The following is a 26,019-nucleotide window of genomic DNA, read 5'->3' as shown; positions in this document are numbered from 1 at the left end:
GCTATCGATGTTTTACCACCGATAGCCTGCCACGGGGGTACCCGGGACAGTTGTTCGGGCTTCGGCAAATAGTGGAACTCGGCGGTTACGCAAAGAGACTCACGATTTATACTGGTTCGGGCCCTCGACTTGGTCGAGTAATAACCTTACGTCCAATTTGGCGCTAGCCTATTTGCGTCGTATTGCTTTGAGTATTAGGTGTGTCCCTTCTTTTACAAGGGATATCCTCACCAACCCTTTATAGTCTAGGTGCTGAGAGGAGTTGTTTGTGTTCTACTCGGATACAAGATCAGAGTCCTAAGCTATGCTTCAGGCGCCTTTTCTTGTATAGTTCGAATTAGAGTTTTAGTCTTGCACGTTGCTTTGCTCCATGCTCTTCTTGGCGATTAGGCTGTGGGCCTTGTTACCAAGGTCCACTTCCCTATAGTACGGTCTATGGGGGGCCCGTAGGGTTCCCCTTCGACAAGCCCCCGAGTATTTCATGATTGAGCTTTAAGGGCCAAGTTGTTGTAGACTTGATCTAGGTTCTTCTTGAAGTGAAATCTTGAGATGGTCTTCTTTGATTCTTCTTCTAACTGATGTGCACTTTTGCTGAAAAAAGTGCACTTAGTGAGTGCAGCCCCCGAGCCTTAGCTATTTGGCACAAAAAGTTAGAGGGTCTTTCTATCTTGATGTCCTCCGAGTTCTTTTCCTTTGAGTGCAGCGAACTCATTGAGTGTAGCCCCCGAGCCTCTTGTTTTTTGGTACGAAAAGCTAGAGGGTCAAAAAATAAAAAATGTACTTTTCTGTGGTGGGTACTTGCAGCCCCCGAGCCTTCTCCGGGTTCTTTTCTTTTGAAAAGAAATTGGATGAAGGGTCTTGATGTGTTGTCATTTGTTGTAGTCTTGAGTTCTTGTATTCTTGGTCCTTCGTCTTTAAATCTGAGCCCCCAGGCATAGTTGAAGCGAATGCCGAACCCCCGAGCTTAGTGTTTGACTAAGCCGTGATGTTCTTCTGAGTTGTTTTTATTCATCCAGGTCGTTTCCAGACTTCTCTGGTTCTTGATGTACCTCTTCCAGGTTGTTTGCACTTCGTCCAAGTTCTTTCTAAACTTGTATGTACCTCATCCAGGTTATTTTCTGATCACTCTAGGTTCTTTTTTGTCTTGATTTCTGTTCCCAACTTGTCTGGGTTGTTTTTCTTCAATATGGGTTCTTTGTGATCTTGACTTGATCTCTGTCTCTCCTTGTTGGGGTTTTTTCTGATCAATCTAGGTTCTTTCTAAGCTTGTCTTGGTTCTTGTCGTACCTCATCGGGGTTCTTTTTTGATCAAACCAGGTTGTTTCTTGACTTATCTGAGTAAAGTAGCTCTCAGGAGCGTGTTTTTCCTGATCTCATGGTACAGATGTAGCTTTCCTTCTTTGTTGGTTGTGGTTCCGCCTTGTGTAGGAAATTCTTTCTTCAATTCTTTCCTCATTCGTAGATATGCTGCTATGTGAGGTTGAGCAGCCACCGGGCTTTTGTATACTTGATAACTTTTGCATTGGTAGTTAGAAGAGTTCTTGTAAAGTGGCTTCCATGCTTGCTCTACCTACCTACGGAGGGTTGCAACCTCGAATTCCACTGGGTTCTTTGCTGCCACTCTAGAATAATCTCCTTTGTTTTCTTTGTTGAATTTATCAGATCTTGTACTCCACTGTAATCTCAATGTTCTCCGAGTGAAAGAAATAATAAATAAGATGGTTTCTGCTGGAGGCCGAGTTGTCTATTACTGCATCCGAGTTCTTCTCTGTATCTGCATGCTTTGGCTGTAGTGTAGTATTGTTGCCGACTTGTATCCTTTTTCTGCATTGCTTCCTTGTGAACGGTTTTGGCATCTAACCGTTGAGATCTGAATAGACCGTTGCTTTGTTTTTCCGTTGTGCATGTCATTAATTATGGAACGGTAATTTTTTGTGACCGTTTTCACTTGGGTCACGTGGGCCGTGTATTTTTCCCTTTATAAAAATGACTGCCCTATAATTGTTGCTCCACTTGCCTTTGCTGTAAAAAATTCCCCAATCTCAGCTGAAACCCTAGCTCTGTTGTGCCTTCAGTCCCCTGCTATTTCTGTCCAAATCTTGTCTTTGCTTTTCTGAGATGGTGGCGAAGAACAATAGCAAGAATAAGAGCAAGTCTGTCGACGAGGAGGCGGCGCTCAAGGTGATCGAGAACATCGAATTTGTTGCGATGCGGAAAATGCAGAGGCAACTCCCCAAGCCGTCAACTTCGGAGGCAGAGTTGGATCTGCTTGTTGCTCATGGCCTTCTTCAGGAGAAATGTCTCGCTAATTTCTCTGGTCCTGATGAGCACGATGTCCCTTCTCCCACTCTAAATCAATCTATTCTTTTTGTTCCTTTTGTGCGGGCGAGGCTCTGTTTTCCCCCGTCTGATTTCTTGCTTGAGTTTCTTGGATCCTATGGGATTCAAATCCATCATCTTACCCCTAACGGGGTTCTTTTTCTTTCTACCTTCATGCATTTTTGTGAGGTTTTCGTTGGAATTCCTCCAAATCTTCTTCTTTTTCATCATTTTTTCTATGTGCGTCTGACAGACGGAAATAATACTCCTTTTCTCGGCTGCTGCCTTATCCAATCCCATTAGGGAGTTTCTTTCCCTTCTCCTACCCTCTCTGATTCTGTCAGGAATTGGGCAGAGAAGTGGTTTTATATTTCAAAACCTGCTCTTTCCTTTTCTCATGATCTCTCTGCTCTTCCCGTTCCCCTCCCTATCTAGAAGGATAAAATCTCTTCTACTGAGTGTGCTGCTCTGAAGCCTATGCTCACTCGAGTTGTAGTGCTTAAATAGGCAAGCTTGACTGGCAATTGTATAGTTGCCAGTTTCTTGCGTCGTCGGGTGCAACCTCTTATGCAGAGGGTGCATTACGGCTATGAATATACCGGGCCTTCAGATTCTTCCCGACTTGTTCCTGATGTCAAGTTGCCTGAGGAGGTCATTCTTGAACGCCTGGGGCGTATTCTGTGTGGGGTCTCTGTAATGCCTGCTCATGTTGAAGAGTACGATGCTGCTCATCCTCCTCCTAAGATAAGTGGTAATCTCCTTCGAGTTCTTTTGGATTCTTGCACTTCATATTTTTTTGACTTCTTTCTTCTTTTCTTGTAGGGTTTTGGTCGGGCCTTTAGGCTCGAGGTGGCTGTTGTCGTAGCTGGAGAGGCGACTGCTGAAGAGCCCGCCGAAGGAGGAGATGAAGATGATGATGCTGTTGCCGGTCCTGTGGTAGTTGCTACCACCGGGCTAGGTTCTTCTTCCGTTAGGTTGTCTACTAGCTTATTTGAAGGTCAACACTCCTATGTTGAGTATGTTCCTGATCCTCGGATTGCTCAATATATCTTGTTATCTAGGAAGCGGCGGACTGAGGTTGCTTCTAAGCAATCGTTGCCCAAGAGGCAACGCTCAACTCATCAACATCCTCCAATAGGTAATATTCTCATAGGTGAGCTTGTGCTGAGTCTTTCCCGAGTTGTTTTCCTGGCTTTGTTTTGATTTGTCTTGCTAATCCGGGCTCTGTTTGTTGCTTTGATAGATGGTCACTCTGTTATTGTTTATGAGGAGGAGTCTGATGATAACGTTCCCCTTACTCCTCACTCGTAAGTTTTTTGCTGTAAATTTCCTTGTGCTTGTCTTTTTGCTCATTTTCTAAATAACTAAATTGCTTTTTTTCAATATAGTCATAAACCGGCACCCTATGCCCTTTCTATGATAGTTGTGTCTGCTTCTGTTCTGGAGGCCATCCCAATCCCTTCCTTTGAGGTGGTTGAGGATGATTTGTTCAATGTGCCACTCCTGAATCTTGGCTTCTCGAGGGTGGCAGGTAGCTTCAAGAAGGTTATCAAGTAAGCTCCGACTTCTTTTCTCTTTATCCTGATAATTTTTGCTTCTGTCTTTGATTAATCCGGGTTCCTTTTCAAATGCAGACCTTCAGAGGGTATTTCTTCCTCCCTGGCTCTTGATGCTGGAGATAATTTGTAGGATTCTGCTGTAGGTCAGCTTCTTTTTTGTTTTGTGCTTTTGCCTTTTGTTTAGTCTCATTTTTGCTAAACAAATTCTCTTTTTTGTAGCTTTTCCTCCTCCTGCTCCTTCTCCTATGGCACGAGTTGAGGAGGAGGCTAATGCTACTCTGGCAACTCCCCTCGTGGGGCGCCGGGTTGAAGAAAGCTTGAGTAGTCCATTTGCTGCCCCCCCGGCTGCTGGCTTCGTCATCCTTGTTGGACATCCTGGAGTTATCTGCTTGTAATGATCGAGTGGAGGAGCTCATCGAGAACAACCCTTCCTTCACTGCTGCTGTTGGAACCACTGATGTTGGTCAGCCTTCTTCTCCCTCTCCAAGCACTCTTATGCTGACTCAAAGCAGAGAGGAAGTGGCTCAGCTCGGCCATGTTGAGCGGTTGGCTGAGGTGTTCTCTTTATGGTAGAACTTTTTGGGCGCATATGGCGCCAAACTCAAGGTATCCGAGTTCTTTTTGACTTTTGATATTGGTTTCTTCTGCTTCTGTCTCACATATTTTTGCTTTGTAGTCTTTACTTCAAGATCAGGATATCTTGTTCGGTCCTCATGAGGTGCAATTTACTACCATTACTGAGGCTAATTTAAAAAGAAAGGAAGATGAGCTAGCTCAGGCTAAAGTTGTCCTAACTTATGAGAAGGAGCAGCGTGCTCTGACAGAGGTTGCCCTTAATGCCAAGGTGCTTGATGCTGAGAAGGCGCGTGATACCACTTAGGCTGAGAATTTTGACTTGAAGGAGAGGCTGGCTGGTAAGTTAATCTTTTGTTGATCGACTGCTTTCCCTTGTTTTTGCTCTTTTTTTCTTTTCTGAGTTGTTAATTTGCTTTGTTTCAGCTCTTGCTCGTGAAGAAGAAAACTGGTTGAAAGATAGGGAGGCGATGACTGACACCCTCCGTACTTCACAAAATTAGGCTGAGTCTGTAAGTACCCTTGCTGATTTAGAACTGAAAGAATCCCAAGATATTCTTGCTCAGGCAAAATTGATACGATTTGGTGCTGACCGAGATCTTGTTCAGGCCATAAAATCTGTTCGAGATCTACAGGCGAAGTTGAAGGCTACCCATGAGCAGTTCTGGGTTCTTTATGCTGTAGTCACTCCAATTATTGCTTCGGTCTGTCGGCGAGAAGATCAAGATCTAGGCCTTGGAGGCATAATACCGGTGCTTTCTTCCCGGTTTTATGATTTTGTAAGGGGTGGCTTTCACCGATGCATCAACAATGTGGTTTCATATGTCTGGGTTGTTGCTCCTGATGCCCCTCTTGAGTGGATTACTGAAGCTTCTGTAATGGCTGAGTTTTCAAGACAGTTGGAGGAGGCCAAAGTAGAGCTTAGTGGTCTATCAGACCAAATTCTTGATCAAATGAATGTACTTTCTCCTCCTCCTCCGTCTTCTTGAACAGATGTGAAAAGTCAACTTTCTTTTGATGTCCTTGTAATATACTTTGTCTCTGAATTTTTAAGATGTAAGCAGGCTTCATCATGTCTTTCTTTTCTTCTGATTTGTCTTTGAATGATATGGACAGGTCTCACCCTGTCTTTCCTTGTGGCTTTTTCGCGCTTTGCCATAGCTCATTTTCTCACTTTTGGGGTAGGTACCCGAGTTGTAGTTGTTGCTTGTGCTGCTCTTAGGGCAAAATTGTCAGTCATACTGCTCTTTGAGTAGGCGGCTGAGTAGTTGCTTGATTGTCCCGTTCTTGGGGCTTAGTAGTCAATCATTCCGCTCTTGGTAGGCGATCGAGTTGTTGGAGTGATTGTGCTGCTCTTAGGGTGAAGGTGTTGATTGTACTGCTCTTGCGGTAGGCGACCGAGTTGTTGGAGTGATTGTACCGCTCTTAGGGTGAAGGAGTCGATTATACTGCTCTTGGGGTAGGTGACCGAGTTTTCTTTGTTGATTGTGCTGCTCCTTTAGCGAAGTAGTCAATCGTACCGCTCTTGGGGTAGGTGACCGGGTTGTTGGGGTGCTTGTGCCACTCCTTTGGCGAAGTAGTCGGTCATACCACTCTTGGGGTAGGCGACCGAGTTGTTGGGGTGCTTGTGCCACTCCTTTAGCGAAGTAGTCGATCGTACCGCTCTTGGGGTAGGCGACCGAGTTGTTTTTGTAGATAGCGCCGCTTGTTGGGCATAGTAAACGATCATACTAGCTCTTGGGGTAAGCGATCGGACCCGTATAGCACAACCGTTTCTAGGTTAGTTGTTTGTAGGGTAAGTAAGCAATCGTACCAGCTCTTGGGGTAAGCGATTGCGCCCGTTTAGCAACAACCGTTTCTGGGTTGAGTTGTCTGTTGGGCTGCCCCTTTTTCCCCAACCTGATTACGGGTTGGTTCTGTCCATTGGACAGGGCTGTCAGTCGTACCATCTCTTTTTATGGTAGAGTGACAAATGCTAGCTTGGGTCTCCTTACCCAAGAAGCTATTTGGCCATTGGCCGTCAGTCAAACCATCTCCATATGGTTGAGTGACAAAATTGTCCATGTAGCGCAACCATTTCTGGGTTGGCTGTTAACAGGGAAGCCCCTTTTTTCCCAACCTGATTACAGGTTGGTTCTGTCCGTTGGACAGGGCTTATATATTTGAAGTCGTTCTTCTTGAAGAATTTCTATTTTATTTCTCTTAGAGCTTGAGTACAATATGTTGTACTAATTGTAGAATCTTTTGAGTTGGCTGATATGCTAAGTATTCTTCACTGGTATTTCATCTGGAGTCATCAACTCGTATGTGCCAGGTCCTGTTGTGTTTTTCACAATGAAGGGTCCTTCCCATGGACTGAGTAGTTTGTGTCGTCCATCTTTCTTCTGGATTAGTCGTAATACTGAGTCCCCTGGCTTTAGTGATTGAGGCTGAGTACTTTTGTCATAATGTCTTCGTAGTCCTTGCTGATATCTTGAATTTTAGATTATTGCACTATCTCTTCTTCTATTGAATCAATTTCTAACTGCCTTGTTTCTTCGGCTTCGCCTTCTTCATATTGTTCTATTCTTGGAGATAGCCATATCAAGTCGGCTAGTAGTACTGCTTCTGATCCGTAGACCAGAAAGAACGGTGAGTAGCCGGTGGCTCTGCTGATCTGGGTTCTTAAACCCCATACTGTTTTGGTAGGTCATCGATCCATTTTCCACCATAATCTTTCAAATCTTCATATAATCCTGGTTTTAAGCCTTGTAATATGAGTCCATTTGCTCTTTCGACTTGTCCATTGGCCTGTGGGTGTGCTACTGATGCAAAGTCGATTTCTATCCCACAATCTTTTGCCTAGGATTGAAATTCTCTTGCTATAAATGGTGAACCGAGATCCGTGATTATTCTATTGGGCATGCCGAACCTATGCATGATGTCTTGTATGAATTCCACTGCCTTTTTTGCACTGTATTTGACCAAAGGTTTATATTCAATCCACTTTGTAAATTTGTCGATTGCCACAAATATGTATTCGAAGCCTCCTTTTGCTTTTTTGAGTGGTCCTACTTGATCTAGCCCCTAGCATGAGAACGGCCAAGCTAGTGGTATGCATATCAAATTATGAGCGGGCACATGTGATTGTCTGGCAAACATTTGGCAATTCTTGCATGTTTTGACGAGTTCTTCTGCATCTTTGAGTGCTGTTGGCTAATAGAACCCGGTTCTAAATGCTTTGTCAACCAGTGTCCTAGAGGCTGCATGATTTCCACAACATCCTAAGTGGATTTCATCCAAGATTTCCTTTCCTTTATCTATTGGAATACATTTAAGCAGTACTCCAGATGATGCTGCTCTTTTGTATAGTTTGTCTCCCACCAGAATGTAGTTTTTTCTCTTCGTATAACCCGGGTTGCTTCTGCTTTGTCTTCGGGTAGTTTCTTCTCTTTGATAAAATCAATGTATGTTTGTCTCCAATCATTTTGTATGACCATGATCTGTCTTGATTGGTCTAGTTCTTCTGCTTGATCTATTTCCATTGGATCTGTTGTCTCCTTCTCCTTTTCTGTGTTCCCAGGTTGTTTGATAGATGGTGCTGTGAGTTCTTCTACAAATATACTAGGTGGTACTTTTGCTCTATCTGATCCTAGTTTGGCTAGCACATCTGCTGCAACGTTGGAATCCCTTAGTACATGATGGATTTTGAGCCCTTGGAAAATTTTCTCCAATTTTCTGACTTCTGCATAGTATGCATCCATATTGTCTTTTGTACAATCCCAATCCTTGTTGACTTGATTGATTACTACAGCTGAATCACCATAGATAAGTAGTCTTTTAATCCCAAGTGAGCTTGCAACTCTTAGACCATGTATTAATGCTTCATATTCTGCTTTATTGTTAGTTGTCTGCCAAAGTATTTGTAGCACATACTTTAACTGTCTTCCTTCTGGTGATATGAATAGCACTCCTGCTTTGGCTCCTCCTAACTTTAGGGAACCGTCAAAATACATTTTCCAATGATCAAGTATTGGTTTGGGTTCTTTTTGACTAATTTCTGTCCATTCAACAATGAAGTCGGATAATGCTTGAGATTTGATTGTTGTTCTTGGTTTGAAGTCTAGGTTGAGAACACCGAGTTCTACTGCCCATTTTGATATCCGACCTGTCGCATCTTTGTTGTGTAGAATGTCTTGAAGTGGAAAATTGGTTACCACTATAATCTTGTGTTCATGGAAATAATGTCTCAGCTTTCTTGATGATATCAACACTGCACAAAGTAGTTTTTGCACATGTGGGTATCTCACTTTTGATTTTGTTAGTACTTCGCTTATGTAATAGACTAGTCTCTGCACTTTGTAAGCGTGTCCGGGTTCTTCTCTCTCAACCACAATTGATGTGCTGACAACGTTCTTGGTTGCTGTAATGTATAGCATCATGTCCTCTTTGCCTTTTGGTGGTGTCATTACTGGTGATGATGCCAGGTATTCTTTTAACTTTTGGAATGCTTCTTCTGCCTCTTCTGTCCATTCAAAATTTCCTGCCTTTTTCAATAATTTAAAAAAAGGTAGCCCTTTTTCTCCTAGTTAGGAGATGAATCTGTTGAGTGCTGCCATGCATCTTGTAAGCTTCTGTATGTCTTTAGCTTTCTTTGGAGGTTTCATATCCATGATGTCTTTAACCTACTTTGTACTTGCTTCAATTCCTCGGTTGCTGACTAGAAATCCGAGTAGTTGTCCTGATGGGACCCAAAAAAACACACTTTGTGGGGTTTAGCTTCCACTGTCATGCTTTTGGATTCTTGAAAGTCTCCTCGAGGTCTTCTATCAATGATTCGGGTTCTTTTGTCTTGATTACTACATCATCAATGCATGCTTCTGCGTTCCTTCTGACTTGACTTCCCAAACAAGTTTGAATTGCTCTTTGATATGTTGCTCCTGCATTCTTTAGCCCAAAAGGCATTGATTTGTAGCAATATGCCCCAAATGGTGTAATGAATGATGTCTTGCTTTGGTCTTCTTCTCTTAGAGATATTTGATGATAGCCTGAATAGCAATCCAGAAAGGATAATAGAGCTAATCCTGCTGTTGAGTCGATGATTTGATCAATTCTTGGTGGAACATATGGATCTTTTGAGCAATGTTTGTTGAGATCTGTGTAGTCAATGCATATGCGCCATTCTTTTGAATTCTTCTTCTCAACTAGTACCAGGTTGGCAAGCCAATCCGGGTTGATTATTTCTCTGATGAATCCCACTGCCATGAGCTTGGTGATCTCTTTTTTAATTGCTGCTTTTCTGTCTAGAGTGAATCTTCGTAGCTTCTGCTTAACGGGTTTGGACCCTTTGTTCACATCAATTATATGCTCAGCCAACTTTCTTGGGACCCCTGGCATGTCGGCCGGCTTTCAGGTGAAGATATCTTTGTTGTCCTGAAGAAAGTTGATGAGCGCGAGTTCCTATTTGGGATCGAGATTTGCGCTGATGATTGCCGTCTTCTCCAGGCCACCAATCAACAAGTCAATAGTCTTGGTAGCGGCTTCCTTTGGTGGTGCAAAGTTGCTTGGCTTCTTAACCAGTATTTGAATCTCTTCCGGGTTCATTTCGTTGGCTAGTATTGCAATCTCCTTTTCTTCCTTTATGTCTTGTAGTCTTTCGGATATTTGTATTGCTTGTACGTCGCAATCATGTGCTTTCTTTAGATCTCCTTTCAATGATAATACGCCCTTTGTTGTTGGCATCTTGAGTAGTAGGTATGGATAGTGTGGCACTGCTATGTATTTTGTTAAAGCTGGTCTCCCAAGTATTGCATGGTAGCATGATTCAAAGTCTACAACTTCAAATTTGATGAATTCCGTCTAGTATTTGTCTGGTGTGCCAAAGGTGACTAGTACGGTTATCTATTCGAGTGGCATAGCTGCTCTGTTGGGTACTATTCCATAGAATGGTGTGCTTGTTGGTGTCATTAGTCCTTCACAATCTAGATTCATCCTTCTGAGAGTATCTACGAAAATTATGTTGAGCCCGGCTCCTTCGTCGATGAGTACTTTAGTTACTGCCACTCTTATGATAGTTGGACCCAGTACCAACAGATAGCATCCTACGTTTGCTGCACTGGTCCATTGGTCTTCTCTTGTGAAGTGGATGGGGTACTCTGACCAATCTAGATATCTTGGGGTGGCTGGTTCAGCTGCCATGATGGCTCTGTGAGCTAGTTTTTCTTGCCTTTTGCTTCATGTGTTAGGAACACCTGAAAATATAATTGCTAATTGGCATTTGGGTTCTTGATAATCTCCTTTAGCTTTTTTTCCTCCTTCTTGGATTCTTCTTGCTTTTGCTCTGAGTTGTTTTGATTCCTGATTTCTCTTTTCATGAATTGCCGCTAAAAAGTGCTACATTCAACTAACTTGTGTCTGGTTCCTGGGTATATGTGACATGGCATGTTCTCTATGTTTTCTGGTGCTCTTCCTCGGTAGTTGTTGCTCCAATAGTTGCTATTACAGTTGTACCTACTGTTGTTACTGTTGTTGTTATTATTATAGTTGCCATTGTAATTGCCACCATTGTCATTGTCATTGTATCTTCTCTTGTTGTTTGTGGTTGCCACTATGTTGTCCTGCCTCGGTCTTTTGTCTTGTTGTCTATAATCAGGTCTCCTATTTTCTAGGTTGTCCCTAGCAAACCGATGCTGGGTTCTTTCTTCTGATGAAATCAGCTTTTCAACAACCCTCTTGAAATCTTCATTTGTTCTTGGGTTCTCATTGAAATAGTCTTTGTATTGCCAGTTTGCTAAGATTCCTTTTGCAAAGGCTTCTATCACTTCTCTGTCGGTAATGTCATGGACTTGAGCCTTGAATTCTCCAAATCTTCTATAGTATTCCCTTAGACTTTCTCCTCTCCTTTGCCTTACTCCTTTCAACTCGGCTGCGGTCATTGGATGGGTAATAATGCCTGCAAAGTTGTTGTAGAAAGCTTCTTGCAAGTTTTCCCAATATCTGATTGATCTTGGCCTCAATTTGTCAAACCATTGTAGTGGCATTGCCTCGAGGGCCATTGAGAAAAATAGAGCCTTAATGTCATCATCTCCTCTGGCTAACTCAATAGATTGGGAATAAACTCTTAGCCATTGTCTTGGTTCTACTTTGCCATCATACTTGGAATGATTTGCTGGTTTAAATTTGTGTGGTAGCTTCAATGTTTGTAGTCTTCCTACGAAACAAGGGAATCTGTCGTATGGTTCTGTTCTTCCGTAGTCTGGCGATCTTGCCCTTCTGTAATAAGACCTATCTTCTTTAAACTCGGACTCTCCATAGTCATCTTCTTTGTCAAATCTTCTTGATATTTCCTGGTAGTGTTGGCTCAATTCTGGTTTGCCTCTTTCTTGTTGCTTTAAGTAATGTGCATGCCTTCCATCAACATCATCACTTTCTACTGGTCCTAGCCTTTGAAAGCTTGATTTTTTGGGTGGTTGCTCTCCTTGTGGCTCCTGTGGAACTTCTTCGCCGGGTTGTTTTTTTGATCCCCCGACTTCTTTCTTCTAATCTTCCTTTGTTTTTCTGTTATTCGTGGGGGTGTGCAACTCCTTTGTTAATTATTTGATTCTTTCCCTTTTTGTATTTTTTGTGGCTTCTCTTTCCGCCTTCTTTCTGTTGTATTCTGTTAGTTCCACCTTGTACTTATTCCAGATTTGCTTCCTTTGTTTAGCCCTATTCCTTCTTCCAGCCTTCAATTTATTCTTCTTTAGTCTTGCTAGCCTTTGCTCATCATTTTCATTGCTGTCGCTTTTCTCATCCGGTGAGATGTTGCCTTCTGATTCATCTAAAGATTTTATATCTAGTATCTGTGGTGGTTCCAAAGGTTGTTCTAACTGCTCCACCATGTATACAGTGTACTTCTTTCGAGCTCTTCTTGTATGGTACTTCATCCTTCATTTGGTTGAGCTGTCGATAGTTTCTGAGCTGGATCCGAGTTCTTTTCCCTCTTGATAAGGTAATTCTTCAATGTACGTACCAGTCTGGGCTTTGCTCGAAGTGAAAGAACTCAGCCAATGCACTACATAGTCTTGTGGGTAACTATCATGATCATCCCTTCTTGTGCTCCCTCCAGGAGTATTTTTCTTGCTGAGTTCATCTTGTCTTGGGCAAAGTGTTGGTAGATTGATGCCGTGTTGTATAGTCCATACGTTCCTGAGTTCTTTCTGGAGTTGTACGGGTTGTATTCCTTCACAATCATTGTTGTGTCTTCGAGTCCAATTAGGTGTGGCTCCTTTGTTTTGAAAATTGCATCCGAATTGGGGTTGTCCTCCATCTCCTTGTCTGAGTCAGAATTGCGCTTCATCTCCTTGTCCGAGTCAGAGTCGTACTCCATCTCCTTCTCAGAATCAGTTTCGTATCTGCTTTCTTCTCCTTTCCGAGTTGGATTCGAAGTCGAAAGTTTCATCATTTTTCAGTGAGTTCTTGCTCGACGGGATTGTTCTTATCATCGAATTCTTTTTCTTCTCAGAGACGGGTACGTAGCTTGCCGTCACCGCCTGCCTCGTAGATCTAGGATCTGAAGATGAAGGTTGTTCCCGTCGAATAAATCATCTTGAGGTCGAGGTCCGCCGAGCTCTTGAGAAAAAATTCGTCGAAAAGCCCCTACTTGGCATGCTAGCTGTCAATGTTTTACCACCAATAGCCTGCCATGGGGGTACCCAGAATAGTTGTTCGGGCTTCGATGAATAGTGGAACTCAGCGGTTACGCAAAGAGACTCACGATTTATACTGGTTCGGGCCCTCGACTTGGTCGAGTAATAACCTTATGTCCAGTTCGACGCTAGCCTATTTGCGTCATATTGCTTTGAGTATTGGGTGTGTCCCTTCTTTTACAAGGGATATCCTCACCAGCCCTTTATAGTCTAGGTGCTGAGAGGAGTTGTTTGTGTTCTACTCGGATACAAGGTCAGAGTTCTAAGCTATGCTTCGGGTGCCTTTCCTTGTATAGCCCGAATTGAAGTTTTGGTCTTGCACGTTGCTTTGCTCCGTGCTCTTCTTGGCGATTGGGCTGTGGGCCTTGTTACCAAGGTCCACTTCCCTATAGTACGGTCTATGGGGGCCTGTAGGGTTCCCCTTCGACAAGAGCCAGCCTCTGGCGCTGAGCTCGGTGCCATAGATCTTGGTGCTGAGCTCGGCGCCGTAGATCTTAACGTCGAGCTCAGCGTAACCCTAGCCCAACCTTCCTGCCCGAGCGTTCTTCCTCTTCTTTCTCCCCTCTCTTAGGTTTTTTCTCTCCCCACTTCACCCTACCTCACGAATTGGCATATTAGACCTTGGAAACTTTGGTTTGATCCGTAGATCTTCGAGAGCAAGGTATCCTCGCTCCCCTCCTAATTTTTTTTGCTTTGATTCGGTATATATTAGTCGGATTTTTAAATGTAATAATCATCATCACTTAGGGTTTCATTCTATCTCTGAATATATGTATTATACAACCGTAGGATGATGCCAAGACGTGGAAAAGCTAGCAAACCTAGGCACATGTAGTTATGTTATGGGTTCATTGTTGTGCATGAAATGGAAAACCCTAAGTTTAGGGTTTAATGTTAACTACTTTTGGTTCTTAGAAAGAAATTGGTTGTATTGTAGTTATGGTTCTCATTGACATTTATTTGTGATGTTTTGATTTATATTTATTAAATTACATCCGTTTTGTTAGATGCAAGAAATATTTTGGGAGGAGTTTTGGCGAAAATGGGGTTGTCCTTGAGAATTATACCCCGACACGTCTAGCAAAGATGCCCCCGTCCCTCCTGACCTCCATGTCCCTAACTGTGACTGTGGTTTCTCGGCCCATATTTTTCAATCGAAACATCCGAACACAGCAACGCGTTCCTTCTACACATACAGTCATTTTAATATAAGAAATTATTTTCACTATCCTTTTTCTTTATTTGGGTAAGTATGGTACTAATATTTTGTTGGAATCTTGTTGTGTAGGACCATGAGAGGTGCTTTTTCTTTCAGTGGATCGACGGTGTAGACAAGTTTGATCCTAGGTACCTCCTTTTCGACGATTGGTTTAGAGGAAACATCCACGTGAGCACTTCAAGCGGTGGGTTCCGCCCCCCTAACCCTCCACCAATGACGGCTAAGGAGAAACACCTAGCCATAGTTAGACGACTCGAGGAACCTCCTCTATGTGATTGTGGAGATCGAGCTGTGATAAACCCTGAGAATACATTGGGGTTTGTGTCTAAATAAGCATGAAGTAAGTGCAAAGTGTATGTATTGAAATATTGAGCTATATGTGTTCATGTACTAATGTCTACTTATTTAGGTGTTTTCAATGGCGAAGTGTCGTTTCAGGGAGTGGTTGTATGGTCCTAAGAACCAATGGCCGGAAGAACCGCGAAAGGTTAAGGAAAAGAAGAAAGAAATGGTAATTTACAAAGCACCTCCTGTCATGTGCGAATGTGGTGTTAAATCCAACTATGGTCTAGTCCCTTCAGAGCTTAGAATAGGCCATTATTGTGGCTATATGGTTGAGTATGATGAGGTTGGTTATTTTTGTGGTAAACATAAAATTGTATTTTGTTTCTTTTACAAAGACATATATGATATAATTTTTCGTTTGGACAGAGCACTAGGAAATGTAGGTGGGAATGTTATGATGGTCGAGCTAAGTTCTTGGATGAACTAAAGAAGAGGCAAGTAATTACATGGAAGAGGGATATGAACCTGACTACATCAACCTATTTGTTAAACATCACAAAGAAAAGATATGTGAATTTATTAGACAACGCGGTATTTGTAACCCGATCAATGTTGGGCTTAACAAATGGGGATTGAAGAGATGGATGACGTTAGAGAAGGAGTGGGCAAAGAATGAGGCAAGGGAGGAGGCAAGAGTATAAATGCAGGTCTTGAATGAGCATATTATTGCATTATGTGGCAGTGAGTGCTTGAAAGTATTTTTTTCGTTGCCTAATTTTAAATATAATATAATCGCGTTGCTAACTGATTGTATTTTATACATGAAGGGATTGGTTGCAGCGAGGAACATGCCGCAGAGCTGGCTCATGCAAGGTATGAGGAGAAGAAGTTAGATGAGCATAGATCACGAGTTGGTCGCACCGTTCAATCACCGATTGTGTTATCTGATGAGGGGGACGAGGATGAGGATGACACTGGTAGACTGAGTGAGCTCATTGCTCTAGTAGAAGCAGGCTTGCAGGCACAGGAGGCTGAGGACGATACTGGTAGACTGAGTGAGCTCACTGCTCTAGCAGAGGCGGGCTTGCAAGCGAAGGAGGCTGAGGAAGACACTGGCAGACTGAGCGAGCTCATCAATCTAGCAGAGGCGGGCTTACTGACGGAGGAGGATGACGACACGTTCTTCACTTAGGCCACAGCAGCCGTAGATGAAGTGGATGCCGCTTACTACAGGTGATATGCAGGTCAGAGCAACACAGGTGAGCCTAGCCACAGCAATAGGGTTATAGTAGAAGACTGGTAATCGGATGATGAGTTGCTTACTTGGTATGTTTTAGACTCAGGATTTAGAAGTGCATTTCCCCTATGTATACTGTCGGCACGTACTTCTAGTATTATTATATTGTTTAATATGGCATAGTATTGAACTTTTCATTATGTTGTTGTTTTTTGTTGTTTTCATTATTTATGGTCTTAATATTTCGTTTAATGTTACAGACGTATTGAAATGTGAACACGTGCTGCAAATAAAACCTAACGACATACGACATTATATAATTTAACACACAAAACACATGAAATGACATGTGAGAACATGTATCGAACCTGGGTATAGAGTGTGAAAAACACATAGATGTGGCATATGAAAAAGATAAAGTCATCCTAGTAGTGTGGCCACATAGCAAATTATGTTGCATCTTCTCTATAGTAGTCTCCCGTTGTTGGTGGTGGTGGCAGGGGAGGCCCCTTGTTCTTGTGGTTAGGATAGGTGCAATATGGATCATTGCAGTGTTTCCTATGAATTAGCACCATTGTTGTTGTTGTCTTGTCCGTCGTCCTTGTAACCACTGCTAACTTCTCTTTTCAGATCAAAGATATGGTCCTGTAGGTAGTAGATATACTCCGCATGCGGATAAATAGGTCGAGGATTGACCCACCTACTGAATCCACAATTTTCTTCGACCAAGGAAGACTACATAAGTATGTCGTGTAAGTTATATACAAGAGAAACATATTGAAGAAATAAATAGTAATAGTAATTACCCATGCTCGTGGGCATTTGAAGAAACAACGACCTCCATCTATTCCCTCGATGAACATCTACACTAGGTAGTCCTCACCATGCATGCATTTTGGCCACTCTTCTTTTCTTTCATCGTATCCTCTCAGCGGTGCCTCTTTAGTGAAATCACTTTTGCTCTCAATTGGGAATCTCTCATAAAGAGCTTCCTCAAAGAAATCAGGACCAAGAGGACCATCCCACCTAATGGTAGTTCCCTTCCCCTTTCCTCTCCCTCTAGACGATCCTCTAGACATTGGTACTGCAACGAAAGAAAATGTTGAGGAGTATTCTTCTTCCTTGTTGTGTGTGTGAATAAGGGAGTAAGTGGTTATTTATAGGTTGAGAGAAGGAATGGAGGTCTCTCAATGTGCCATGTCAGCGATCCGTGTGCCTCTTCACCTCAGCCCTTGGATCAAACAGTCATAAGATGGATGGTGGAGATAGAGTGGAGTTGTGCTTCCTTGCATGCTAGTACTATATCAATGATGTGATAAATCGATGTTGTCCTTGTATCTGAAAAGTCTATTTTTATTGTCTAAAAAGCATAGAATCGTTCACGGTTGCTTGGTAACCCTAGATTCATTTATAAAGCGTATGTATAATACGTTTGGATTATACACGTTCTAACAAATTTATAGTTAATATGTGTACTATATTTATGCCTTTTTAGCAGTGTAGTATGATTAATGATTCATAAAAAAAATCGCAAGGGTTTCCCTTGTTTTAGGAGCATCCACAGTTACAAACAGAGACATCATTATATATTCCAAACATTTAATCATCCAAGGAGCAAAATGCAACCACAATGAACATCACAACCAACATAATATGTCATGTACAGTCCAAATAGTCTACAATATTCATATAGTCCCAAATAGTTACAGAAAAGTAAATACAAAATTCATAATAGTGCATACTAACAACTACCACATCCCTCACTGCCTCCTACTCTTGCCCTTACCCTTGTGACCAAGAGCACTCGTACCTAGAGTGTAAGGGTCACGCGGACGGCGTCGCCTAGTGCCTAGAGACGGTGTAGGATGAGTCGAGAGAGCGTCATGGAGCTAAGAGGGGCCAAGCTCCTATGTCGCCTAGTGCAACTACATATCTAAGTATATATATACTGTGTACTCACTAAATAGCTAGATCATATTTAGTTAATTAAATAACTACGTATATATATCCAGTGTACTCACTAAATAGCTAGATCATATTTAGTTAACTAAATATGTAACTACATATCTAAGTAGCTATCTAACTATACCTATGTACCTATGTATCTATGTTTATATCTATCTACATATATATCTAACTAGATCACTAACTAAATCAACTACATGAGTCACCACATTAACTAGTAAATAACAAATGCCAACTAAGTAGGTACATTTCATATTCATAATTTTTACCTTTCCAACGACTGATCTGCGGACGTCGACGGAGTCGCAGCGGACGATGGGCGTGGGTCAGGCCAACGATCTGGGACGACGGTGGCACGGCCGGCCGCTGCAGGTGGCGAGGTCGGCGGTGGCGCGACCAACGACAGCAGTGGCGCGCGGGATGCCCGGGGCTCTGCGCACCAAGTCCAGCTCGACGGGCGCGGGAGGCACGACGGCCGAGGCCGATGGTGGAGGGCGGCAAGGCGGTGCGAGGCCAAGGCGAGGGGAGGGTGCGGCGTGGCCGCTGGAACCGATGAGGGGACCAAGGCGCGGGCGGACAGGCGCTGGCCGCGGCGCGGCGCGGGAGGGCGGCGCGGCACTCCTACACGCCGAGGCGCGCCTCAGCGAAGCTCGGCTCTGCTCTGCTAGGACGAGAGAGGAAGAGAGGCGCGGGGCCCATAGGTAATGAAGCTCGGCGCTAGTCACTCTGACGCCAAGCTCGGCGTCAAGATCTACGGCACCAAGATCTACGGCGTCGAGCTCGGCGTCAAAGTGGCTGACATCGAGGTCCCTACCATATCATCTATCGAGCCTAGGAGCTCAGCGCCAGGGACGCTGACGCCGAGACGTGTTAGTTCGACGCGAGCATCACTGACGCCGAGCTAAAGGTCCATTTTCTAAAATCTTTTCTCTAAGAGTCTATTTGTGAGAAACTTATAAAAAAAAAAGGCTAAAATGCAAAAAAAAAAAAAAAAATTGGTGCCATGCCCCATGCATGCAGTGGTAGATGCACGTCCAAAGCCATGCATGCAGTGGTAGATGCACGTCCAAAGCCATAAATGCTGTCTCCAACCGGAGATATATTGCAAAACCTAAATTTAAAATATATCTTTAACGCAATCTATATCCTTTACAGAGTATCTATACAGAATTCTATTTTGAGTGCTAGAAGAGGAATAATTTAAATCCAAGTATTAGCGCTAACGGGTCCTGTGTTTTGGGTCGGGTCGTGAGATGGTCGCGGCAGGCTGGGCGGGGACCTCCCCTAGTCACCTTGACATTAAAAAATGGCACGGTACGCTTAGGCCATGTCAGGTCTTATCTCTTTCACGCAACAGTGGTACAGTAGGCTCCACGACCACGACAGGATCTCCTGCGCCTATGCGCTCCATCCTGCCCATGGGGCATGGCAGTGCGAGCGGCACGACGGCCGGTGGCCGGCGGCGAGACCGAGACTGCAGCAGGAGAGAGCACACGGAGACGCGGCGGCGGAGAGGATCCTGGGCTCGAGGACTGAGGAGGCGAGGGGAGGTGTGTGCAGACTGCAGACAGGACCGGGCCATGCCGCCCTGGGCCCTACTCTCGTGCTCGTGCATCTCTGGCGACCACCGTGTCTTCTAAGGACGGAGCTGTCAGTATATTTCCTCCTACCTCGAGAAATCGGATTGGAGTCTTTTTTGGTGTCAGTTTTGTCGCTGGTTGCTTGGAGGTCGCCAACACGTCTTGGGGCGCCGGATTGCTCGGGCGATTCAAGTGTGCATCGGTTTTTTCGGTGTGCCGACTGATGAAGCGTTTAAAGTGAGTGTACTCCGTATGTCGCTTCTCAGCGCGACTCCGGTGGCCGGTGTCGAAGATGACCAGAAAAGTCTTACAAGGACTTTGATGTAATTTTGCTTTTGTCAGGGGTGTCTTTGTAAGAATTGCATGTAAACTTTTATATCAAAAAATCTAATGCCACCCGGTTTTTTTTTAAAAAAACACTGCAACGTCTAGGAGTATGCTCGTCGCCAAGCCAGATGCAGCAACGACGCCGGCTCCCCCCAAACCCCAATGCTTGAGCGTTTGTTGTTTCTGGAGTGTGTAGTATACGATTAGGCCTTTGTTGAGATGCGAAATTTTTTGGCTTTTTGCTAGTGTAGCATTTTCGTTTGTATTTGGCAAAAACTATCCAATTATGGACTATTTAGGCTTAAAAGATTCGTCTCGCCAATTACGGATAAATTGTGTAATTAGTTATTCTTTTTATCTATATTTAATTGTCGTTGCTTTGGAACCAGGGGTCCCTCAACCGACGAGTGAATTTGTGCTGCGTGCTCCTAATCCCGGATGGTGATGCAAAGAGACACAAGGTTTATACTGGTTCAGGCAATCGAGGCCCTACGTCCAGTCCGAGAGATCGATCTTGTATTCCTTGCACCGGAGTGCTCGTAGTAGGGGGTTACAAGCTAGGTGAGAGAGGGGGCTAGCCCCAGGTCTCGGTGAGGGTGGTGCGGGCTGCTTGAGGCGTTGTTCTCCCCCAGCGTAGCGAAAGTGTCTAGTTCTATCGGTGTGTTCGTCATCCTTTCTCCTCCTTAGAAATGGCCCCGGTCCTTCCCTTTTATACTCCAAGGGAGAACCAGGAACCTACATATGTTGCTACATGGCGTTCTAAAAACGGGGGTGGCGTGTCCGAGCCCTGTAGCCGGCCACTGTTGTGGCGTGGTCGACGGAGTGGCCCCGTCCTTGTCGTGCAGAAGTGACGCGCCGGTCATACTCGATCTTGTGCGTCGTGGGACTCCAGTACAGCTTGATGCAGGACATGGCGGGCGACGTGCTGGTCACCGTGTAATGACGTCGTAGCGGGCAGCGGCTCTGCAGATGCCGAGGCCGAGCCATCGTGGGGGGCTCGGCGGTCATGGACCCTCAGGCTGCCGAGCCCGTGAAGCAAACCGCTGAGGCCCTGGAGGGAATTATTGGTCCTGGGTACTGATTCCGAGGCCACAGCAGCCCAGACGTGGCTTCCCACGCCGCGTTGTCCTCGGGGCAGGAGTTGGCAGCACAGTGAGGCATGGGTGTCAACCATGTGCATGGTGGTTAGCACAGTGACGGGTAACCCCCGCCTAGTCCGAGGGACGTGCAGGTCATCGCGTGATGACGTCGTAGGGGGCCGTGGTTCTGTAGGTGCCGAGGCCAAGCTATCGCGGGGGGCGTTGGCGGACATGGGTCCCTAGGCTGTCGAGCCCCTGAAGCAAACCGCCGAGGCCCTGGAGGGAATTATTGGTCCTGGGTACTGATTCCGAGGCCATAGTAGCCCAGACGTGGCTTCCCACGCCGCGTTGTCCTCGGAGCAGGAGTTGGCAGCACAGTGAGGCATGGGCGTCAACCATGTGCATGGTGGTTAGTACAGTGGCGGGTAACCCCTGCCCAGTCCTGCCTCCTGTCCCATCGGCCATTCTGCTGTACTGTGTCGAGCATGCCGTTGTCGTCAGGGGCAGCAGTTGGCTGAGTTGATGCGACACGACGTTTTGTCAGAGGGACGGGAGAAGGAAGAGGCAGCGGAGTGCTGCCGAGCCTGCCTTGCGCGAGACGGAGGGTCGGTGGCCCAGCCGAGGCCTTTGGCGGGGGATCGCTCGGGATCAGTAGTGAGGGGGCCTCGGGCGAATCGGAGAATCGGCCGAGGCCCGTGGCGATGGGCCTCGGGCGAGTCGGAGAATTGGCCGAGGCCCTTGGAGCCTCGGGCGAGTCGGAGAATCGGCCGAGGCCGGCAGCGTTTTAGCTGGTTTCGATCTTTACGAAGTCTAAGCAGTTGTTTTTTGGGTCTTGCTTAGGGTACCCCTTCTCGCGGTACCCGACAGTAGCCCCCGAGCCTTGGGGGGAGTGGAGGCACTCCCCCTGAGGTTCCGACGAGAATTGGCTCTTGGTAGTTCCTGTCGAGATGGTGTTTTGCATTCGAGGTTTCGGTGGGTGCGCGCGAGCGCACCCGCCGGGTATAGCCCCCGAGGCCCTGGAGGAGTGATTTCACTTCTTCAGGGGCTTTTTTCTTTTTCGAGTGAGGTGTTTTCGTCGTGTTTGTCGGGCCCGTGGGCGTGAGTTCGGATCGCGGGGCCTCGACGATGTCGCGGAAAGGGCCCCTTAGCCTCCGCCTGGAGCGAGAGGGCCGTCAGGGGTTCTCCCGACTTTCTGTACGACCCTCGTGCTTCCTTTTCGCTCGGAAGGAGGGGTGGAAGATGCCATGCTACCCTCGGTGGGTGCGAGCGATGGCATTTCCGGTGAGCTGTTATCGGGTAAATCCGAGTGGAGGCCCGTACCCCGTTCGCTGGGGGTCGGCTAGCGGTCCGGAGACGCGCTCCAAGAATACCGGCGGGCTTCTCTAGTGGGTGCCGAGGCCGTTCGCTGGGCCTCGGTGGCTCGGTGCCTCCCTACGGTGGGATCCCATTCAGAGACCTCCCTGCCGGTCTCGGACACGACCCGGGGCGCGCCTGTACAGGTTCGCCCGTGGTCGTCCCTGACTCCTTTATATTGGGGCGGCTGTTGAAACCCCTGGGGGCCCAGCCTTCGAACCCCTGGACCGTAACGGGCTTGGGTCGCTTTGTCTTTATCTTGGGTGCAGGAAGAGCCCTCGAGCCTCTGCACGGAGCGAGTTTTTTGTTCGTCCCCTGCACGTCCTTTTCGTTCGGACGGGGGGGGCTGTTTGCCGAGCCCACTCGTGCGCGAGCTTGAGCCGCTGGGTCTCGGCAAAGTTGCAGGAGGAACCCCCGAGTCTCTCGCACGGAGCGAGAGAGCGGTCAGAGGTCCCCCTGGCTTTTGGTTCGCCCCTCGCGCGTGAGGGTTTGTCTGCCGAGCCCCCCTCGGGTGCGAGGCTAGGTCGCGGGGTCTCGGCGTCTTTTGCAGAAGAGGCTCCCTAGCCTCTGCACAGGGCGAGAGGACCGTCAGGAGTTCTTCTGGCTTTTTGAACGACCCTCGCGCTTCCTTTTCGCTCGGAAGGAGGGTTTGTTTTGCCGAGCCCCCTCGTGTGCGAGTCTAAGCCGCTGGGCCTCGGCAATGTTTTGCAGGAAGGGTCCCCTAACCTCTGCGCGGGGCAAGAGGGCCGTCAGGGATTCTCCTGACTTTTCATTCGACCCTCGCGCTTCCTTTTCGCTCGGAAGGAGGGGTGGAAGATGCCGTGCTACCCTCGGTGGGTGCGAGCGACGACATTTCCGGTGAGCTGTTATCGGGTAAGTCCGAGTGGAGGCCCGTACCTCGTTCGCTGGGGGTCGGCTAGCGGTCCGGAGACGCGCTCCAAGAGTACCGGAGGGTTTCTCTAGTGGGTGCCGAGGCCGTTCGCTGGGCCTCGGTGGCTCGGTGCCTCCCTACGGTGGGATCCCATTCGGAGACCTCCCTACTGGTCTCGGACACGACACAGGGCGTCCCAAGCGTTTCGCTTGCTTGGGCCTCGGCCTCGCATAGGCTCGCCCGTAGTCGCCCCTGACTCTGTTGCCTAGGGGCGGCTGTCGAAACCCCTAAGGGCCCAGCCTTCGAACCCCTGGACCGTAGCGGGCTCGGTGCCCAGTTCCTTTGCCTGAAAGGAATCCCCCTACGGCTAACAACGGCAGGCACGTCTTTTGAGGCGACTTTTTTGGGGAGGCGGAACGGCGCCTGCTGCTGCTGCGGTTGGACGCGACGTGGGGTCAGCCGACGGGACGTGTCCGCACGCACGATTTAATGAGGAGGGAGTGGGCGCGTGGGCGGTGAAACCGGATCTGGATAACCGCGCCGGACTTTCTGGGGGAAACTTCCCCGATTTCGTCGCCCGGCGGTTTCGTCTTGTCCCTGCATAAATACGCAAAGAACCTCGCCCTTCCCCTTCTTACCTCTTTCGCATTCGCTTTTGCTGCCTTCGTGCCGCTGCTGAGAGCATAGAGCGCCGGGGAGGAGAAGGGCGAGGGCGAGAGATTGAAAGAGAGAGGGAGAGAGAGAACCGTCGTAGCAGCGTCCTTCGCCGTGCAAATGGCTGGTGGTCCCGTCCTCCTTGCGGCGGACCCCTGGGAGCGGTCTGACGTCACCGAGGAGAAGCTGCAGTCGCTCGTGAAGGCCGGTCTTCTTCGCCCGATCACCGACCCCGACGAGCCGGAGTGGATTGCTCCGGGGGACGAGTCGGAGCCGAGGCCGCGCGACGGCTACGTGGTGAGCTTCGTGGTCTTCCACGAGCGAGGCTTTGGGTCGCCGGCGGATAGCTTTATGCGGGCGCTCCCGCACTATTACGGCGTGGAGCTGCACAACTTCAGCCCCAACTCCATCGCGCAGGTGGCCATCTTCGTCGCCGTCTGTGAGGGGTACTTGGGGATCGCTCCCCACTGGGAGTTGTGGCTCCACCTGTTCCGAGCGACGTTCACCACCAAGCCGGGGGGAACGAGGGGGGCTCGGAAGGTGCAGAGGGCCGGCGGCTGCACCCTTCACGTGCGGCAAGACCGGCAGTCCCTCTACATCCCGGCCCAGCTGTCATCGTCCAACCGTCGTTGGTATGACGGCTGGTTCTACCTCCGTAACGACGGCGGAGGACTTCCCCCTTATACCGGGCGGGTCGTGGAGAGTCAACCGGAGAAGTGGGGGTACGGCGTCATCCAGGCTGATCAGCCCAGGCTGGAACTGCTTTTGAGGGCCTTGCGGAAGCTGCGCGACCATGGCCTTTCGACGGCTGTGGTCGTGGCGGCTTTTCATCGCCGGAGGGTGTTGCCGCTGATGGCCCGGCGGCGGCGGCTATTCGAGATGACCCCGGGCGATTCGATCGTCGGCGTCAAGATGTCCGCCTTCGCCCTTTCCGACGACGAGACCCTGCGTCGGGTGAGAGAAGCGGTGGACGGGAAGCCGAAGATCGACGATTTGATTGCCGTTCCCGATGCGCCCGTCGCGGGGGTATGTTTCGCTGGTAAGTTGGATGTTGCGAGGCTTTCGCGGCCTTCTTGTTTTTCGCCTTTTTTTGTCTGTTGCCTTACTTCGTCGTTCTCACAGGGGATAAGAGACGTGCGAGGCTCCCCGCCGCCCGTTCCTGAGGACGCCCGGCGGCGATCCGTGAACAGGGGCGCGTGCCGAGGAGGAGAAGAAGAAGAAAGATGCCAAGGAGGCGAAACGTACGAAGAAGATCCTCGCACGCGAAAAGCTGGACGCCTGTCGCCGGCGTCAGAGGCTCGATGGTCTCCCGTTGGAACCGTCTCCCTCATCGTCGGTGTCGGATTCTTCGAGCGGACGGCGGCGGGCGCGAGGTGGGGACGGCCTGCCTGGAACACCTCCCCGACATCAGGGAGATGGTTCCCGGGGCGCCGGCAAGGAGCCTGACGCCCCTAGGAGGAGGAGGAGGTGCCCCGGGGCCTGTGGCGGCCTGTCCCGGGGCCGAGGCCGACACACCCGAGGCGCGGGTGTCGGAAGAGCGTGCCGTCAGCCCGATGGGTTCGACGGTGGAGGTGGAGCGGGTGACGGTGGGGGCGACCCCATTGTCTCCGCGAAGGGTCGAGGAGGTGCCGGGGGTCAGACGGAGGCCGGCTGGCACTGGTGGGACACCGAGGCCGCGCTGCTGCCAACCAACGCCACCGTTGCAGAGGAGGGCAGGCGGTGTCGAAGCGGCTGCATCCCCGTTCGCGGTAAGCGTCTTCCCTGGTGGAGTCCGTAGTACTTCCGTTTGCCCCTTGATCGCATGCTGACCTCGGGAGTGTCTTTGCTTCCAGCCAGACGCATCTGGTGGAAGATCCTCCTTTGGCGCCCCGTAAGGCGCTCAAGGCGAACGTTAGCTCCTCCGCCCATCAGGCAGCGGAGCGCAGGCTGGCGTGCAGGTGGCGGCGTGCGTCGGCGAGGCGCAGGCCGTTTCGGAGGAGGCGGCTGCCCAGGAAAAGGGTGCCGAGGCGGCCGCGGAGCGGGTCGAAGAGGAGGAGCCCGCGCCTCGCGATGCTATGGGCCTTGGGGCAAAGGAGGCTGGGGCGTCTGGCACTGCCGAGGCCATTGAGGGTGAGGCCGGAGCCCCAAGACCTCCGAAGTCAGGGCGGTGGACGCCGGGGCCATCGAGGTAGAGATGGCGGAGGCCAGAGCCCCCGGGTCCGTCGAGACCGGGGCGATGGAGGCGGAGACGGAGCAAATTTTGGCGCCGCCCCTGGTTCAGACAATCTCGTCTGATGATTCTTCCCGAGGGAAGGAGGCGGCGGACGTCGGGGCGGCCAGTACCGCGGAGCAG

This window comes from Miscanthus floridulus, chromosome 4 (genome assembly GCF_019320115.1).
Source record: "Miscanthus floridulus cultivar M001 chromosome 4, ASM1932011v1, whole genome shotgun sequence".
NCBI lineage: Eukaryota > Viridiplantae > Streptophyta > Magnoliopsida > Poales > Poaceae > Miscanthus > Miscanthus floridulus.
The sequence above is the reverse complement of the archived record's forward strand: the minus strand, read 5'-3'. Positions refer to the sequence as shown.